The sequence below is a fragment of the Notamacropus eugenii genome, chromosome 2, assembly GCF_028372415.1.
Source record: "Notamacropus eugenii isolate mMacEug1 chromosome 2, mMacEug1.pri_v2, whole genome shotgun sequence".
Taxonomy (NCBI): Eukaryota; Metazoa; Chordata; class Mammalia; order Diprotodontia; family Macropodidae; genus Notamacropus; species Notamacropus eugenii.
Window position 1 is genome coordinate 411,704,026 of NC_092873.1, and position 6,256 is coordinate 411,710,281.

Sequence of the window (6,256 nt, forward strand, 5' to 3'; positions counted from 1 at the left end):
CTTGGGCAAGTCATTTAACCACTCTGAAGCTCAGTTTCGTCCTTTGAAAAGAAGAATCCACATCACACTGTTATTTCACTTGAACCTCACCTGTAAAATACTTTGCAAACATTAAAGTATTTTTTAAATGCTGGCTATTATTATGATCAGATCTGAGAAGTATCATCTAAATTAAGTTGAAAAGACACAGCCTGGGAAGTGTGGCTTGCTCACGTATATCGTCTCACCACCAGTCTTCCCCAAATGTATTAAAGTTATAATTAGCTACAGTTATTGCTACATGTGTTTTTTAATTTGCCTGAGAGGTTCGATTAATTGCCCCATATAATATTGTGAAGTTTTTCATCACATTACTGGGCTACTGAATTTCTTCCTTCTTCTAAACTAATTAATCCACCAGCAGTAAGTACATGCTTAATGTTCACTGAATCATTTCTGAGCAGGTATAGATTTTGTCCCCGCTGTGCCCTGCGCAGAGCAGGCCCAGGTGAGTCCCCAGGCATTTGTGCTGAAGAGAACAGCTCTAATCCTGTTGGTATTTTCCTCTTCCTATCTCCTCCTCAAGGGAGTATTTTCCTTATTTTAGTATATTAACGTTTTAGGATGTTCATTTGTTGTGCTTCAGATACAAGAGAAGTGATCCCCTATTCCTAAGAAGCTCTCCTTGGTATTTCTCACCTCTACTTCCCAATAAACTGAGAGAGGCATCTCCGTGCTGAGATACGCATCTTAATGTATCCTGGCTAGACTAGTCAGCTGAGGTTCTCAGGAAGGGCCTGACAACAACTTTTCCATTACATTCAGCCAAAATTCTGTTATGTGTGTCCTTTTCCCCACTCCTAGGGCTAGGGCAGCTAGGTAGTGCAGTGGATAGAGCACCAGTGCAGGAGTCAGGAGGATCTGAGTTCAAATCTCACCTCAGACACTTGACACTCACTGGCTGTGTGACCTTGGGCAAGTCACTTAACCGTAATTGCCTCATCCTGAGTCATCTCCAGTCATCCTGATGAACATCTGGTCACTGGATTCAGATGGCTCTTGAGGAGAAGTGAGGCTGGTGACCTACACAGCCCTCACTCACTCAAAACAAAGTCAAGTGCAAGTCATGTCATTATTTCTCTGACGGCATGGTCTTCTTTGGCAATGAAGGATGAACACACATCAGGGCCAACCTAGTATATGGATGGAAATGGATTATGTTATCTAGAGCTGGAAAGGACCTCAGAGGCCATCTAGCCTAATTTTACAGATAAGGATACTAAGGCAGATTATCCAAGATCACATAGGTAGCAATCATCCGAGGCCAGATTTGAATCCACATCCTTGGACTCTAGCCAGTACTAGTGGTCTTTCCAATCTATAGCACTGTCTTCTTGAGGGAGTTACCCACAGAAATTTAACAACCTTCTAAAGTTCAATGTAATATCAAAAACCAATGAAAGACCCTACTTCCCAAAAATTTATCTCCAATTGGCCTGTCATGATGGCTGAAATTTCACCATTGGATGCTCATCCTTTTCAGTTAAAGGCATCCCTCCCAGAGCAAAGCACATTATATTAGAGTAACTCATTAACACCTTAGCTTGAATAAATTTTTCAGATTTGTTCTAGCATCAAGGTGTGCTGGGGGAATCTGACAAAGAGAAGTTAGAGTTATATGGAAAAAATAACAAGAGGGAAAGACCAGTGGCCTTTGACAACTACCAAAGAAGAATTTAGAATCTTTGACTACAGGGACCATTTTTGGTTTTTTCTTTCTATTCCCCTGTCTAGCTCTATTCCTGGCACATAGTAGACAACTAATAAGTAATTGCTGAATTGAATTGAACATCAAAGGAGATGTTCTCCTTTGATGTCTCTCTCACTAGGGAAAACCTTGGGCATCCAAGAAATAGCATGAAGTCATAACATTTTAGAATTGAAAAGGATGTCAGAGGTCAGAGAATTAAAGGATTTAACATTGGAAGCAAACTTAGAGGCTATCAACTCACAAATGAAGAAACTGAGGCCCACAGAAATAAGTAATAAGTGGTTGATGTCAACTAAGCTAATCCACTCCTGAAATAGGAATGGACTCTTATAGGACCCTGACAGTTGAGTATCCAATCTCTTCCTCGAGACATAGAGTGAACAGCAACTCACTAACTGTCAAAGACAGGCACTGGGCATGGAGTGGGAACTGATAACAGGAAAGGAAAGGTGAGAACATTCAAAAGACAACCTTCCCTGGCTTCACAAGTTTTTCTGAGGGTCAGCCCTGATTTCTGTTCCTGCATTTTTAATTGCACCAACGCATGACAGTCATGAAACCAATGAGAGGGCTGACAAGAATTCTTGACTGGGGTTTAAAAGGCAAATAAGACTTCTGTTATTTGCCTGTAAATAGACTCCCAATCATTGCCACGGGGGTGAGTATAGTTAATAAAAGAAGACTGGGTAACAAAGATGTCAGTAAACACTTCCTGTCTCAGTTCAGTCAATCAACAAGCATTTATTAAGGGTTTATTATGTTTGAGATATGCCTTAGTCATTAGAGTTACAAAACAAAGATAAAAGTGTCTCTGCCCTCAAGCAATTTATAATCCAGTTGAGGGAGGCAATAGATACATACGTAGATATAATAAATACAAGGTAATTTAGGGAAAGAAGGGGGTGGGGTGGAAAGTCATACTTGAGTGGACAACCTCCACCAACCCTACTTGGGTTACTAATTCTCGCCTCTTGATTTTTCACCCCAAACCATACTTGGTCTTTGGGTGCCCCCTACAATCCCATGCCATAAAACAACCTCAGTGAGATCAACTACCATTTTATACTTTGCTCCACTTGCATTTAAGTTCTTCCTCCCTCACTCAAAACAAAGTCAAGTGCAAGTCATGTCATCATTTCTCTGATGGCATGGTCTTCTCCAGCAACGAAGGACGAACACACACACATGTTTTATAAACATTTCATATATTTGTATACTTGTCGCACTCATTTCAATGTAAGTTCCTTGTAAGAATTATTCCATTGTTTGTTTGCTCTACTGGCAGAATGATCTGCTCTCAAATGAACTCACAGTAAGTCCACCCCTCTAAAGCATTTCCTGGAAATCTGTAGGGTGAGTGGGCACTTGTGGGAAGAGAGAAGTTAGGACATAGAAACAAAAGAGAACCCAGATGGAAAATGCAAATCCTATAGAAGACTGTACAATAAAGCTTCTAGAAAGCCATGGTTACTAAAAAAGAGGAAAAACAAAGTAGTGGATAGAGAATTCAATTTGTGACATTGGGTGAGCCGCAATCTCTCTGGGCATAAATTTCCCCCTCTGAGTGGGATGGACTTGGTCTCTAAGATCTGTCTCAGCTCAAAATCTATAATCCTATGAGTTTACAAATCCAACGTTCACAAATCCAGCTAACTCCATTGCTCCCTGCTTCAGGAGTAGAAGGGAGGGAAGGAGGGAAGGAGAAAGGAAGGAAGGAAGGAAGGAAGGAAGGAAGGAAGGAAGGAAGGAAGGAAGGAAGGAAGGAAGGAAGGAAGGAAGGAAGGAAGGAAGGAAGGAAGGAAGGAAGGAAGGAAGGAAGGAAGGGTAGCCTAACTACAGACTCCAAAATTTGAGCCTGAAGCTAGTCTAGGGAGGCACCATTTTTTTTCTTTTTTTAGCTGCTATTTCCAAATCTGGTATACCCCAGAATGGACAAGTAGATATGTGGAAGTCTCAGAGAGATCATCATTCCGCTCCAGGCACTCCTACTACCCAAGGACTGTTCAGCGACCCTATAGCAACTGGAAATCTCAGCAACAGCTGTCAAGAAGGAGAATCCTCCTACCTAGGAGCACTTGTCCAATCTCTATCAGAACATCTCTTGCTTATTCCAGTCTTAACAGTTATGAAAAGATTCAACAAGCACAAATGAAGACCTTTAACATAATAAATACTTTTTCATTCATTCATTAAACGAAGTGAGCTTGGCCATATATTATACTTCTGGCAAGATTTGTTGGGGGAGAAACCATTCTCCTTAGAATTCATGTTAACAATGAGGCAGTGTGGTACAATGGAAAGAGCACTGGATTTTGGAGATCCTCATTTTGAGTCCCCGACTCTTCCATTTAATATTTATATGACCTTGGGTAAATTCAGTTAACATCTGTTAACAAAAGAGGCCAAATGGATGCTTATTCAGTTATTATCCCTGGCATTTTCAGTCTCTCTATTCAATATTCCAGTCTTCCTCAAACCAGTGAAATTTGAGATTAGGATTGTGTGCGTCTAAAATGTGAAAGGGATTACTTTAAAGGAAGTTTATAGTATATAATCTAGACAGATCCATAAAATTTGAAGCTAGAAGAGAAAAATATGTAATGTAGATGGGTAGAGGGAGGCTTTCTTCGCTTTGAAATCTTCAGCAATAAGCAACACACTTAGCATAGCACCTGACATATAGTAAGCACTTAATAAATGCTTGTGGACTGAAGTGTCTGTCTGTATGTGTATATGCGTATTATATATATACATAATAAATACATGTATTATGCATACACATATGTACATACATGCATATCTATCTTTACAAATATGCAGAGGGAGAGACAGACAGACATTATTCTAAGAAAGGGTCCTTAGGTTTTATGAGACTGGCAAAGTGGTCCATGACACAAGAGAAGTAAAGGATCCCTGCTCTAAAGTATCCAGGTGTGATCTCTGGGGCATTGGATGCATCTTTTCCAAACTTGCCACCGTATAGGAAAATGATAGATTTATTCAGTATTGGAATTGGGATTTCCAATAATGGGTTCCTAATATTTATGAAGTAGATCAGTATACTAACATGGGGCTCATACAAGAGCTAGAAAGGATTCCCACTGTACCAGGGCAGAATACAGTGAGATTATCACTCCCTAATCCTAAAGACTTGATGTTTTTTAGTGCAGTGAAGCTTGCATCAGATTTTTTGGCTGCCACATCACCTCTTGGGTGCATATTGAACTTTCATCCATATGGATACAATGAAAATGGATATGTCCATATGGACAATCTCCCATATGGATACAATCCTTTGAAGAATAATGGAAGCTTCCTAGGGGCAATACAGGTTCTCTTTTGTCTTTGCATTCCCCAGTGCCAGGCAGATGGTAGGTACTTTGAAAATGTTTGTTGAATTGAACAAGAATGAAAATTCGGGGAAAAAATATGGAAATTAACATGGAATCATAGATTTAGAGCTGGAAAGAAGCTTAAATAATATTTAATCAAACCTTTCATCTTACAGAAAGATAAGCCTCTAAGAGGTTAGTTGACCTTGGGCAAGTCACTTAACCTCTGTTTCTTCAATGCTAAAATGGGGATAATAATGGCGCTTTCCTTGTAGGGTCATTGTGAAGAACAATAAATTTATACTTGTAAAGTGCTTAGCATAGCACCTAGAACATAGCTATTGCTGCTTAGTCATTTTTCAGTTGTATCTAATTCTGTGACCCCATTTGGATCACACAGTAAAAGTCTACAAAAACTCAGATCTTTGAATCTCAGCATGGTTCTTTTCCCACAAATATTACCCCAGGTTCCAAATATATGGTGACCATACATCTTAGAAAATCCAAGATTATCCCAATTTCAAGTTTCAGTCTTATTTTCTTGGTAAGGCACTTAGCAAAAAAACTGGAGTGATTTGTCACTTCCTTCTCTAGCTCATTTTGCAGATGAGAAACTAAGTCAAACAGGGTTAAGTGACTTGTCCAGGGTCATATAGCTATCAAGTGCCTCAGGTCAGATTAGAACTCATGAAGTCTTCCAGATTCAAGCTGTCCCATAGTAGGCGCTTAGTAGATACCACATATTTATTCCCCTTGTTCAAGGTCATATAGGTAATTAGTAACAGAACTAGATTTCAACCCTAAGTTCTCCAATTCCAAAGCCAGGGGTTCTGCATCTCATGTGAGGCATAATCTAAAGATTTGAAAGTGTGATCAAATTTTATGTAATGATCTTTAATTTTCCACAGTCTCCATTTTAATAGGCTCATGTTCAGAAAGAGTTTCTTTAGGGAGGCACCACAAGCTACAGTGCTGACATCTAACTGATACTTCCTTGACTGACTACATGATGTCACATTTCTCTCCATGAGCAATGTTTATCTCCCTACTCCACTGGATATGAAATGCTACCTTGAAGTTGCCACATTTTTTTAAAGGTTATTTTTTTTGTAAAGCTCTTTTAAAAGTACTATTCTAAACCTTTCGTGACATTTATTTTTATTACAATGCTTAC